The 14210-nt window shown below is 35.9% G+C and overlaps 1 protein-coding gene across 3 annotated transcripts in view; it reads left to right on the top strand.

Annotated features, from left to right (window-relative positions):
- Positions 1-14210, top strand: part of KLF12 (Kruppel like factor 12) — a 448745-nt gene that overhangs the window by 275129 nt on the left and 159406 nt on the right. The gene's annotated exons all lie outside the window — the stretch shown is intronic.

Genomic DNA, 14210 nt, shown 5'->3' with positions numbered 1-14210 from the left:
AAAATATGACTCATACATTTGGTTTTAAGCCCCTTGGAAGTGTGTGTCTTTCATCTCTTCTTTTAAAAATCATCTTGTAATACATGGAAACTAGTCACTTAAAGTTCTGTAGTGGGAGGAATTAAATATCAATTGATAAATTTAAATTCTTTAACAAAAGAATGAGCCACTGGAAACTTTCAACTTTCATTTTTATATATGTTATGATGAGTTAATATATTTACCGTTTAAGTTTTAGACACAGGGTAATTAATTCATAGATTTTTTTCCACTCTGTCGCCCAGGCTGGAATGCAGTGATGCAATCATAGCTCAGTGCAGCCTCGATTTTCTGGGCTCAAGTGATCCTTCTTCCTCAGTCTTTGGCATGGCTAAGACTACAGGTGTGCACCACCACACCCAGCTTATTTATTTTTATTTTTTATTTTTAGTAGAGACAAGGTCTCTCTGTGTTGCCCAGGCTGGTCTCAAACTCCTGAGCTCGAGCAACCCTTCAGTCTTGGCCTCCTATGATTACAAGTGTGAGCCACTGCATGTGGCCCATAAGGCCTTTAGAGAGCAACTGGAGCTTTACTAATGAGCTTTAATTAAGTGCTTACTTTGTACTGGGGACTGTGATAGATGCTTGTCTACAAAAGAACAAGATAACAGTGATATCTTCGGTGGGCCCATGGCCTCGTAAGAGAAAGAAGCACAAAGCTCAGAGTGCTTTGGAAGCACAGAAGAGTGGCATCTAATTTAGAACAGGTGGAATCTGGTACAGCTGGAGGAAATAACAGACACCTGAACTGTGCAAAAGCATGATCAACATCATCTTCAATCAGAAATTGAAGAGAGACAATGAGTGAACTGATCGTATAAAACACAACCCAGACCGGAACTCAGGCATGTATCCTTTTTACAAAACCACATTGCATTTCTTCTCACTTATTGTTCTATTTGCAAAAGTTACGCTTTATTACATTGGTTTTATCAAAGAGCACTCATCATTGGTCAAAAATGAAACTTTTTTTAAAAAAGTTATGAGTCTTTAGCTTGAAAGAAAAAGAAGAAAGAAATTACATTTATGGTGAGCTGATTTTTCTACTTACAATGCTAATTGTACTTGCTTTCAAATCTAATGAGGTTTTTGGTTTTGGATTTTTTTTTTTTCCATTTTATCCTACCATCTTTTCTCATTTCTTTCAAACACATATCCCATACAGCATGACCACTGCACAAAATGCAGGATTCTATTCCTAAATTAGGAATGATTTTTATTGTCCTTATTTTTCTAAAGGCTAACTTGAGAACAGACGGGAACTAAATAAGAAATAGACATTATGATGTTGGTAACTGACATCTGCATCTTGCCATTAAATTTATTATATGCGAGGTATATTGGGGAAGTGGGTTGCAGCTTACAAACAACTATCCTAGCAGTGCCCATTATTTTATATTCTCTTCAGTTGGTATTTCCAGGTACTAATTGCACATGAACTCCATGAGGAAATTTCACCAATAAGGACAGCAGGTCTTTCTCTTCCTCTCCAGGGCTGATGGAGGCAGCACGGGGAGGTGAATTCGGTCTTAGGAATTACCCATACGTTTAGATTACAGGTCTGTGTTACACTGGGGCCATGGGCAATGTCTTCAACCTCCGTGAGACCGAATCTCTTCACTTGTAAAACTAGAGAGGAAAACTTCACCAGATAATGTTGTAGTAAATATTAATGGTAAATGTTGCTTTTTTTCCTGCATTTTAAAATCATCAGTTAAAATTGATTTAACAGTCTTTATAACACTTATTTGAACATTTACTTTTTCAGTTTATGCATTCTGAAGACATTGATTTAAAGAGCACAATTTTGTTTTCCTCAAATTAGTTCTTAATGCACTCCGTTTTTATAGAATATAGGGTTGAAACTTAACCCATTACTTTTCCTTTTCATGTTTTCCAAATGTAGTTCACTTTTAAAAAGTGATGGAAATCTCATTAAATCTCTAGGGGGAAAATGCTGTTACCAGAGCAAGGGTTAAAAATCCTTTTGTAGCATCCTCACATTTGTCACAATGTTGTGTTGATTATATAGTAATGATCACTAAATAGTTACTGATGGAAAGCTTTTCATCAAAAACAGAAAAGGCCTTGTAGTACCCAGATGCTGATAGGTAATTGTTTATGGTAGTTTCTAGAACATGAAATTCTTTGCCCAGTAAATCGCCCAATAATGCAGCAGTTTGGGATTCCCAGGGAGCACCATTGTTTTAATCCACTGGGGAAACTAGAATCACATACCTTCAGTTATCAGTTATATTTAGCTGTTTTCCTTAGTTAATTTCAAATTATAAGTGGGTGTGTTAATTTTTATAGAAAAATCATGCCACCAGTCTAAAACATACTAGTGACACACTTAGCAAATTGAGCTTTTAACAGTATAGAATATTTTCTTCTAATGACATTATTGTTCACTAGGATCTAGAAATATGAAAACCAGATTTAAAAAGCCTCTGCTTTAGATTTCTTTCTCAAAATATTTTTCTTTCTAAAAATATGACTTTTTAAATTTTAAAAGTAGCAAAGATTTGCTGTAGAAAATATAGGAAAAAAGATAAAAAAGAAAATGTAGTTCACTCACAAATTCACTTAATGGAAAAACTATTGTTAACATTCCAGAAAATGTTTTTCCATGTATTATTTTCATGTATAAATGAGAATGCTTTGGAGGGACAAAATTAAGCTCATACTTTTTATATAGTTTTGTATACTAACATTTTTTCACTTAACATTATATAAAAAGTTTCCCTGCCATTGAATATTGTTTCTCAAACTTGTCTGATTATTAGAGTTACATATGATGCTTTGTAAACTGTTGATGTCTGCAGCATACCTACTGCCATAGATCTCTGTTCTTTGCACCTTTAAAATGTTCCATAAATGGTTACAGTGAATAGCTAAGGTTAAAATCTTTGTTTCAAACTTGATCGTTTTTATGTCCATGTTTTGGTTTCTAATTTTTACTCCCCAAAATAAGACAAAGTTACGCATCCTTATAGACATCTTTCTCAAAATCCAAAATTGCCATCTGTGTCTAAATGTAAGTCCCTGCAGTAAGGTAGCCCTACTTCCCTAGGAAGGAATTTTTGTAACCAATTAGAATGTATAAATGTGTAGATAATTTCACCTTAAGAGTGTTAATATTTTAATGTATTAAATTAAATAATGTATTAAAAACAAATCCTGTCACATTTTATAAAAAAAATAGAAATTTTAACATATGAAGTTTCCCTAGACTCTCAAATTTTATGTCATTATTTCATTCAGTATCTTTACATGCAATTTCAACATCAGTTTCTGTGTCCTCACCAGGCCCCTTTTTAAGTCATCTAACAAAGTTTTCTGGAACACGTCATCTTGATTCTTGTCCAGTTTGCTTTAGATACAGTGCTATTTAAATCAGTGATGTTGCCCCTGGGATGTTCTCTCAAAACAATCTGAAGTACTTATTTGCATGAAATTGAAATGGTTGCTATATATGTAATCTTTCAAACATAAAGACTGTCTTTGGAAAGCTGCTTCTGATGTTCCAACACTTGAAATTGTGAGATCATTCCATGGGAATCATGACTAAATCTGCCTTAACTTTCCTTGACTCCTTTTTTATTTTGTTTTGTTTTAAAATTTAATTTTAATTTAATTTAATTTAATTATATTATATTATATTTTTTGAAACAGGGTCTCACTCTGTCACCCAGGTTGGGAGTGTGATGGCGCAATCTTGGCTCACTGCAACCTCCACCTCCTGGGTTCAAGTAATTCTTGTGCCTCAGCCCCTGGAGTAGCTGGGACTACAGGCAAACGCCACCACACCCAGCTAATTTTTGTATTTTTAGTAGAGACGGTTTCACCATGTTGACCAGGCTGGTCTCGAACTCCTGAGCTCAAGCAATCTGCCCACCTCCGCCTCTCAAATTGTTGGGATTACAGGCATGAGCCACCGCTCCAGGCCCTTTTTCTGTTTGGTTTGGTTTAAAGTGTTTGCTTGAGGGTGCCACTTCCAAATACTATCTTGTTTTTTGAAGTTGAGTGGTTAGGGATAGATGTTGAATGAATTCTGAATATAGGGTCACTCCTTCTCTGCTTAAGAGGTGAGTGTGCAAGTAGGTGGGTGGCTGGGTGCGTGTATGGAGGAGGGAAGGTGGGAGAAAGAGAGAGAGGAGGATGGAAGTTCCTAGATTCTTAAAAGTGTAGTTATTAGTTCTAAGATATTTTAAGACTTTTGAGACAGTTCAACAGGATTCCTTAAAACGCGTACCTTCCTATCTTGTAGCATAATATTGGTGTCAGTTTTCCTACATCCTTGTCAGCATTACTGTGATCATATTTTAAAATTCTTGTTTCTGATGATAAGCCTCCCAGCCAAGAGGAACATTGAGCTGAGGGTCTTCGTGTCACTGTAACTCACACCTGATTAGCAGAAGCTGTGGCTGGCGGGCATGGCCCCCTTTTCGGGAACATCAGTTGTCCTCCTTTCTGCCTCCCTGTGCCTGTCTCCATCTCTAAGTCCCCAGCCTGGCTCTTTTCCCATTTTGTTTATGCTGCCGTCTTGACCAGTATAGGCAATGGGGGTTTGATTTGTACAATTTATTCTCCTACTTAAGTGCATTAATTACATATACCTGTGTGTGCCTGGTGGCAGTTGTAGTCCAAAAAGGGCCCATTACAACAGCCTTAGATAGTGTCACCCTCTGGGATCCTCAGAAAACACCTGTATGACTCTATACTCCTTTACCTGGAAGACAAAAGCCAAGGCTAAAGTACTGGTTTATGTGAATGTGTTTTATTAATTTCGTAGCAAGTTGAGATGCAATTAAATCCACTGCTCAAACAAATCACAGTGAGATGCCATGTCACAATGAGATGCCATGTCATACCAGTCAGAATGGCTTTTGTTAAGTAAAGTAACATATTTTGGAGGGATCCCCAGAGAAAATGAGACACTTATACGCTCTTGGTTGGGAATGTAAATTAGTCCAAGCACGGTGGAGAGCAGTTTGGAGATTTCTCAAGTAAGAGCTGGACTACCATTTGGCCCAGCAATCCCATTACTGGTATCTACCCAAAGGAATATAAGTCATTCTACCAAAAAGACACATGCATCCCTATATTCATTGCAGCACTATTCACAATAACAAAGACATGGAATCAACCAAGATGCCCACCAGCAGGGGACTGGATAAAGGAAATGTGGTACATATACACCATGGAATACTGTGCAGACACACACACACACACAAACAAACAAACAAAAAAACCGAAATCATGGCCTTTGTAGCAACATGGATGAAGTTTGAGGTCGTTATGCTAAGCGAACTAATACAGAAACAAAACCAAATACCACGTGTTCTCACTTATACGTGGGAGCTAAACATTGAGTACACATGGACACAAAGATGGCAACTATAGACTCTGGGTACCATTGGGGGTGGGGGGCAAGGATTGGAAAACTACCTGTTGGGTACTGTGCTCACTACCTGGTGATGGGATGAATTGTAACGCAAATCTCAGTGTCACATAATATACCCATATAACAAACCAGCACATATGCTCTGTGATTCTAAAATAAAATTTGAAAAATAAATAAATCCACTGCTCATGAAAAAGTTCTGGGGCCTTTCAAAACTCTGGCTTTTCTATTTGTGACACTTTCCCATTGCAGCTGCCTCTGTTTCCAGGAGAGGTAGGAAAAGAGAGATTTCTCTCAACTTCACCATGAGTCTTGCCTTGGCCTGGTGGTGTATCTCTCTTTAAAAGTGTTTTCTATTAGAAGACAAGTATATACAGTTGTCCCTCGATATCCCTGGATTCCACATCTGCGGATTCAACCAACTGCAGATTGAAAGTTTTAGGATTGGAGAGATAATAAAAACATATGAAATGACAACTGTTCACATTGTATTTACATTGTGTTAGATGTTATAAGTAATCTGGAGATAATTTAAAGTATATGGGGAGATTTGTGTAGGCCGTATGCAAATACTATGCCATTTTATATCACGGACTTGAGCATCTGTAGTTTTGGTATCCTTGGTGGGGGGTCCTGGAACCAATCCTCCATGGATACTACCAAAGGAACCACTGGGTTATCCAAAAAGCAAAGCCATTGTTTTGCTAATATATCTTTGTTTACATAAAAAGGTTACAGTTTTGCTTTACATGTTTATCCTGTGTAGGAGTTTTCAAATGTATCATTTGACTGTCAGAGCCACTCTGAGGTCAAGTTTTCTTTCTCTGAAATTTGATGTGCTTCAATACTATGAGATACTGTTGTAAGAAATAACTGTTTATGGTGAACATTTTACAGAATCAAAAGCAAGGCCCATCTGGTAGCAGAGATTAATCTGTTTGAGGATGGTAAACATTATTGCATATTTTAAAATATGTAACTAGCACATTTGCCTCAGGCACTGGAGTGAGATTGTGGTTAAGGATAAAGATTTATCCCTTAAAAGTCTATACAACAGATTTTTCTGGCATGTATAGTGAAATTTTAATTAATATTTTAAGTCATGCAATGAATAATAACATTAATTTAAAACCAAAAGAACAAAATTCTTATCGTGAGTAAAAGATAACCCTATAATAGTTACCTCTTTATTTTTAAGACATTTTTGTGTGCTTGGTGAAATTTTGTTTAAAAACAGTTGCAAGATAATAGGACTTAATCCAGCTTCCGTTTTTGACCCGTTACAGTGATACTACTACTTCTTCTGGCCATGTAAGTAGGATTTAAAATTCAAAACATCTTTAGCACCATATTCCAAGCTAGCAAGTGTGATGTATATTCCCTAGTTAAGTTATATGGTAAAAGAAAATATCTTCTATTTGGTAAAGGTTTGCGTATTTATCTAGAACACATTTATGTTCCTGTTTAAAAATGTTTGTCCATCTTTTCAATCCTTGGGAATGTCTGCTTATCAAATTTTATTTTATTTTATTTTTTTTCAGACAGGGCCTCACTCTGTCGACCAGGCTGGAGTGCAGGGGCGCAATCTCAGCTCACTGCAACCTTCACCTCCCAGGTTCAGGCGATTCTCCTGCCTCAGCTTCCCTAGTAGCTGGGATTACAGGTGCCCACCACCACACCCTGCTAATTTTTGTATTTTTTTAGTAGCGACAGGGTTTCACCATGTTGGTCAGGCTGGTCTTGAACTCCTGACCTCAGATGATCTGCTGGCCTCAGCCTTGGCTAGGATTACAGGTGTAAACCACCACGCCTGGCCTGCTTACCAATTTTAGAATGCATGAACAAAATTCCCTGTCTCCTCCTCACTCACTCACACCAACCTAACGTCATCACACACATGGGCCAAACCAGAGTTTCAGAGTAGCAGTCAGCTGTAAACATAGATTCTGATTTGCTTCAGGTAAATAATATGATTTATGAAAGTCCTGGTAAATAGGTCATGAAAAAATATAACTTAGGAAGTAAGAGAACTTTAGGATAAATTTAAATGTGTGTGTGTTGAACACATTTTAAAGGTTAGCATTTTGAATTCAATTCATATGTAAAAAAGCTTAAAAAATGTAGGCTCACGCCTGTAATCCCAGCACTCTGGGAGGCTGAGGCGGGCACATCACGAGGTCAGGAGATGAAGACCATCCTGGCTAACACGGTGAAACCCCGTCTCTACTAATAATACAAAAAATTAGCCGGGCATGGTGGTGGGCACCTGGAATCCCAGCTACTTGGGAGGCTGAGGCAGGAGAATGGTGTGATCCTGGTAGGTGGAGCTTGCAATGAGCCGAGATCGTGCCACTGCACTCCAGCCTGGGCGACAGAGCGAGACTCCGTCTCAAAAAAAAAATAATAATAAATAAATGTAAAAGCACAGAGAGTACATTACTTTATGTATAGACTTCGAATTTTCTTAAGGAATCAATCATTTCTGTTTTGTTTTGTTTTGCTTTGAGGTGGAGTCTCTCTCTGTCATCCAGGCTGGAGTGCAGTGGCATGATCTTGGCTCACCACAACCTCCGCCTCCTGGGTTCAAGTGATTCTTCTGCCTCAGCCTCCCGAGTAGCTGAGATTACAGGCACGTGCCACCACGCCCGGCTAATTTTTGTATTTTTAGTAGAGACTGGGTTTCACTATGTTGACTGGGCTGGTCTTGAACTCCTAACCTCAAGTGATCCGCCGCCTCAGCCTCCCAAAATGTTGGGATTACAGGCGTGAGCCACCGTGCCTGGCCGGAATCAATCATTTCTTAAACTGACAATTGACATATTGATATAAGGCAGTTGAATTAAATATTTATTAAAATATCTTCCCCTTACATGCAGTAGATAACTCATTCAAACCAAATTCCAGGTTATCAGTGTAGGATATTTCTACTTGTTTCCTTTTACTCTGTCATCTGTACTTTTAGAGGAAGTACAATTTATCTTTCTTTAGTATACTTTGCTTTACGTTTTTGTCAGTTTTATAAATTCACACTTTTATGGCATTTATGTTTAAGAGTTTGCCCTTGGACGTGTAAAGAAGAATCACTGAGCTGAAAGCAAGATAAATTATGACCATGGGGGCTCATGCAAGACAAATATTGAAAAATAGGCTTCCCTTTTTAGTAATACAAAAGAATAGAGGAAAGTGAAATGCGTACTCCATTCACAAATGGATGTGTGGTGACATTTATACTTGTAGCAGAAATAGCCAGAGTTGCGGGATGCTTGTTTTAAGAATGGTGCTCATCTCTTAAAACCATTTCATTTACTACTAATAAAAAATTGCATTTACTAAGGGAAACCCAGGCACCAAAACTAAGCCATGTACCTGCTGTGCACTTCATGTTCAAAAGGAATTTGGCTCTTTACCTAAAAGGTACTAGTCTTTAAAGTAATGCAGTGTAACTTAAAAGCTCAAAGGATGTGGAGTCATAGATTTAGTTTAATTCCTTTTTAATGTGAAGTACAGAGTAAATTTCTTTAAATACCTCCTATAAAAGGTACATGTTCAATTAATCACTAAGTCACACAGTGAAATTTATGTAAACTAATTTTCTACCAAGACACAAGAAACAAATATGCTCCTGTATCGTCTCATAAGACTGCTAAAGAATGACCAACATCCCAAAGCAATTATTTGAATCTATTTGTTATATTATTGTCATAATGGATGCACACTGAAGTGTGGATTGATATAAAGTTATTTATACATAAGTAACTTATACTTATGATATAAGTTGATATGTTATATACTGGTATATATTTATACCAGTCAGTTAAAATGTATTCCATCGACTGTTACATGATCTTCCTGTGGGCCCATCTAACTCAGCTAGAAAGTAGAGAAAAAAAAGCGTCAAATGACAGTTGTCTATATTTTAAGAGAAAATTGTTTCTGAATAATCATAAGAGATCCCTAAAGATGACTTGTTCAGCTTTTTGTAACATGTATTTATTTGGTTCAGTAAACACTATGCCTCCACAATGACTGTATTTATGAGATTCTGTGTCAGAATATATCTTATGCTACATTCAGTGAGTCAAGTTTCTCCTGAGATAGTTTTAGTAATACAGTAAGTTCTGTTTAGAATTTTTAGTTCTAACCAGAGGAAGTTCTGCTCATTTGCTTGTCTCTCTCATTTCTCAGTATTACTTAAAAAGCACTTAATGCCATTAACCCAATCTTCACAACAGTTGTATGAGTTTGGAATTAACATCACACTTTTATAGATGGATAAGCTAAGACCTAGAGAATTTTAGTGATGATACCAAGATCGCACAGCTAATAAGCAACAAGGATTGGTGATGAATCTAAGTCCTTTGTGTCCAAATCAAATTTTCTTTGTATAATATCACACAACAGGCTACAAAACAAGGATTCTTGTGACAGTTAAGCCATGAGCTATGTAATGTTAGGCAAGTTACTTTATAATCTTTTCTAAAAATTGCCATGAAATTATTTCTCAACACATTTGTAAAAGTAAAATGGAACATAATTTATTTAAATGACAGATGACTGAAAGGATAGATAGCTGGGACCATCTTGTGTGTACGTGTGCATGCCCATGTATGTCAGCCCCATCTCTAAACATCCCTGGTGTTACTAAAGAGGAAAGAGCTTGTGAATCTTGAATGACATTTAGTAGAATATTATGCATTGCTCCTCAGCTCTGACTACACATAAGAATCCCTGGAGGGGTTTCCAAAGATGGGGTAGTATCCAGACATATTTTTCTTTCTTTTTTAAATTCCAGGTGATTAAAATATACGACCATCATTTAAAATGTGTTTTGTTCAGAGACAGACCATAATAAGATTCAGCTGATAGCAATAGAACCCTGTAAGAAACACATCTAGTACTCTGGGAACTAACAAGTAGGAGGTTTTAGATTCATTTGACATTCATTCAACAAAATGCCTAAAGCTGAAATTACATTTTAAGATGTTTATTGAGGAAAAAAAATTATCTGATTAGAAAACCTCAAATGTAATTTCCAGATCCCTCAAAAAAAACATGTTCACTAGAATGTTATATGTAATATTTTATCAAGTGGGTTAATGTGAGTAAAACTGGCTTTGAGAGTTTTGGAGAAAAGACAGTGTGACAGTATAATCCTTCTTATGTTTATCTTTAGGTTTTCATACACATTGTTTTTAATGAAGTATATTGTTCCATTTACTTTTCTGGCCTTTTGTGTGTATTTATGCAATTATTTAATATGTATTATGAAAATTTAAGTTTTACAGAGGACCTTTTCAAGGAATATTATATAATGTTTTGGAAAATGAAATTACTCTCCTCTTTGACAAAAATCCAGTGTTCTTATACAATCTTCATGTTGTTAGAAGGAGGGTTTTAGCATGGTAATATGAATACTGTAAGTCTTCTTTCATACCAGGGACATCAACAGCAAAAATTCAGCTATAGTCACCACTCTCAGGCGAAGATCATGATGGGCTTTTATTTAAAAACAAACAAAAAAACCCCACTTAGTTGACACTGCCATGAGAATTCATTAATGAATCAAGAATTGAGGAGTTAGTAAACAAGGGCAAAATGTTAGTATGGAATTCTTTGTCCTTTTTGCAGAAGTGTCTCTTCCTTGTGCTTAAAACTTAGGACCTTTCTTTGTTGTTTCTCCTCTTTTCAGTGTTCTTATCCCCTTTGAGGCCGGTTCCTGAGTGGCATACCCCGTATCTCTGCTCACTTTCTCTAATACTTGTAATCCTTTCATTTAATTTTCACTATTCTAATTATTTCTCACTTGGGATTTTTTTCGTTTGTATCTCCTCAGCCTTCATTCCCCCTTGTGGCCATTTGTAGTGCTGCCTTCCTGTCAGTACAACTACACATTTACAGATGCAAATCTCAGAACCAGTGCCTTTTTTTTTTTTTTTTTTTTTTTTTTTTTTTTTTTTTTTTGATGGAGTCTCCCTCTGTTGCCCAAGCTGGAGAGCAGTGGTGCGATCTTGGCTCACTGCAACCTCCGCCTCCTGGGTTCAAGCTATTCTGCTCACCTTCCTGAGTAGCTCGGATTATAAGTGTGCACCACAAAACCAATGCTTTTGATTTTCCGTTTCCTAAAAGTAAAGAAATGAATTTCTAATGATTTCAGGACTAAGACTTTTGGGTCGTTTTTCTTCCCTAAAAGGAGGAACACAAGTATGTGCCATAGCTGTTTTGAGACCATATTTTTGCATACTTCTGGCTTTACAGATATGTCTGTGTAATCTGAAGCTGCAATTATGGATGACTTTACCTGCGCCGTAATCATTGCATAAGAGATTAGTGTCAGCTGTCAGGATATGCTGCTGTGTCAACGCTGTAAACAGATGAATGGTACAAGAAGGATTTCATCTTTATACTCAAGAAGCATTATTTTTGAGTGTGCTAGCTGCATTTCAGCTGCCACATATGAAAAAGGACCAGCGTCTGTCTCTGTGATTTTACAAATTCATGTATAATTTGTAGAAGGTTCTAAATAAGATTTCTTTGGTCCCAAAGTTTGGTTTATTCTTCCTTATTTTTGTGAGCCTTTTCTATATTCTGGTTTGAGCTCATGCAAAAGCCATGTAATTCTTAAGTGTCTCAAGGTACCTAGGGGCTCTTAATATTTGGCTTCACAAGTTTCTAATGAAAGCTAATATGCATTAGCTAAAATATATAGCTATATATTATATATAACATATAATATATAGCTAATATTATTTATTAGCTATAACCCTGTTGTTCATAGCAACAAGATGTTGTTAAGAAACTTAAGAGGTAAATATTTTCCTCAGTAAGAGATTAAGAAGATACCCACAAGAGGTAGACTTCTATCCATAATTTAGAGAAGTCTAAGCAGTCTGCAAAGCTCAGTAAAACTTGGTGCCTCACAATCTCTTTACAGATAAAGTCCACATTTATTAGCTCCCTCTCCTGTATCTTCTGTCTACCCAGTCACCTTTCGTTTACATTATAGAATATTTCTGCAGTGATGTACTCTTTACTCCTTGATTTGTAAATGTGTGTAGGAATCTTGTGTCTAAGTAGATAGGAGGAGAAAAATTTGTGGTGGAAATAATCACTCTTTCTAAAATAAGAATTTTTGATATATTAATACAGTAAAAGGAGCAAAACTTACCTAGACTATATTTAAAGTCAAACTAGTGGTGTTTAATAATATGTGCTTACTGATATGTTTTATCTTTTAATGACAAACTAGTTGATGTCTTTTATGAAAGCAGCCTAAACAGAGAATTTCTCTGTGGGTATAATATAGTAATAAGAAACATTTTGCATTATTCTACAAAGAAATAAAATGATAATGCTGAAATTGAAATACTGTTCTAGTTACAAGAGTAGACAATGCTAATAGCTTTTATCAAAGCAGTTCAATTTATGGTGTTTGTTTTGTTTTTTAAATGCCTTTGAAAAGATTAAAAATTTATTTCTCAATTTCAGCACATAAACTGAAAATCTTGTCATTTAGAATTTCATACGGTAGATATTTTAGATGACTCATTTTAATTGTTTCTAAGTCATTTGTTTTTATAGGTAAGTAACCATGTTAGCTAAGAAAAAGGAAAAAAAGCATTAAAACATCAACCCATTTTCTATTTTAGTTGATCTGGTACCATTACTGATGTATTTTCTTTCTTTTCTCAGTTGCTGAGTAAAATGCCCTTGCGCTACTGCCTATTGTATGTTTTGAATGGAGCTGTAATTTATATTCTATTTTAAAAAGGCTTTAGGAAACATGTTTCGTTCCTTTAAATGTATGCTGAAGTTTTAGGGGGAATAGCACGCCAAAATCTTTTCTTAAATGAGGAACAAAATGAACCAATTTAATATAATTTTAGGTATTGTTCTGATCCATAAAAAGTGAAAAAAAGTTTTTGTTTCTCATATAATAGAGAAACAATGTCTATGTTAACCTGGCCAAACAGATGTAACCAAAATAATCAGTATAGTCTAATTCTCTCTTTTTAGTCTCGACTGACACCACTAATAGTACTCTTATGCCATTTGGGGACTTACAAGCAGACATTTCATAAATGTTTGTTGAATTTATGAATGAATAGATATATGAGTAAAATTATATTCACGCAAATAGCATGCTGATCACATTAGTCTAGGTAAAATCTTGGAGTCTATTATTATCAGATTTTGCTCATTAAAACTTAAAAGAGTGCAGGTGAACTTGAACAACATTATCATCATTATTTCAGATTAAATGAAAATTCATAGACAAATTATAATTTTCAGAATAAGTTTTTCTTAAATTATTATTTCCTAAAATGTCACTTGTAGTTGTGCACATTATTTTGAAAAGAGTTAGCTAATTATTAGAAATGACTTCCATTTAATAAACTAGTGATCAGGTGTGGGAGGCTGAAGAACTTTATGCCCTTTCTTAATGCTCAGAATATAGTGAGTGTGGTATGGTAACTCTTGCAACAGTGTGAAAGTAGAAATGTCGTAGTGAGTTTTCCCGCTATTGTTGCCAGGTAGTATGTTTCCGTGTGGTGATAGTGTTGAGTAAGGGTTAGAATCCTAGAGATTCGTATGGCCTCTTTTGGCCTCTTTTCTCCTTCATAGAGCACTGATTTCATAGTATTTTAATAATTGTCTATCTGTCCCAATAGAATGAAAATATCTTTATGGTAGAGGCCTTACTCTATTTTGTACTCTTATGCCCTCAGTTTTAATCACAGTGACTGTCACTGAGCAATCCTTCAGA

Source organism: Nomascus leucogenys, chromosome 5, assembly GCF_006542625.1.
Source record: "Nomascus leucogenys isolate Asia chromosome 5, Asia_NLE_v1, whole genome shotgun sequence".
Taxonomy (NCBI): domain Eukaryota; kingdom Metazoa; phylum Chordata; class Mammalia; order Primates; family Hylobatidae; genus Nomascus; species Nomascus leucogenys.
This window is presented reverse-complemented; position numbering and strand designations above follow the sequence as displayed.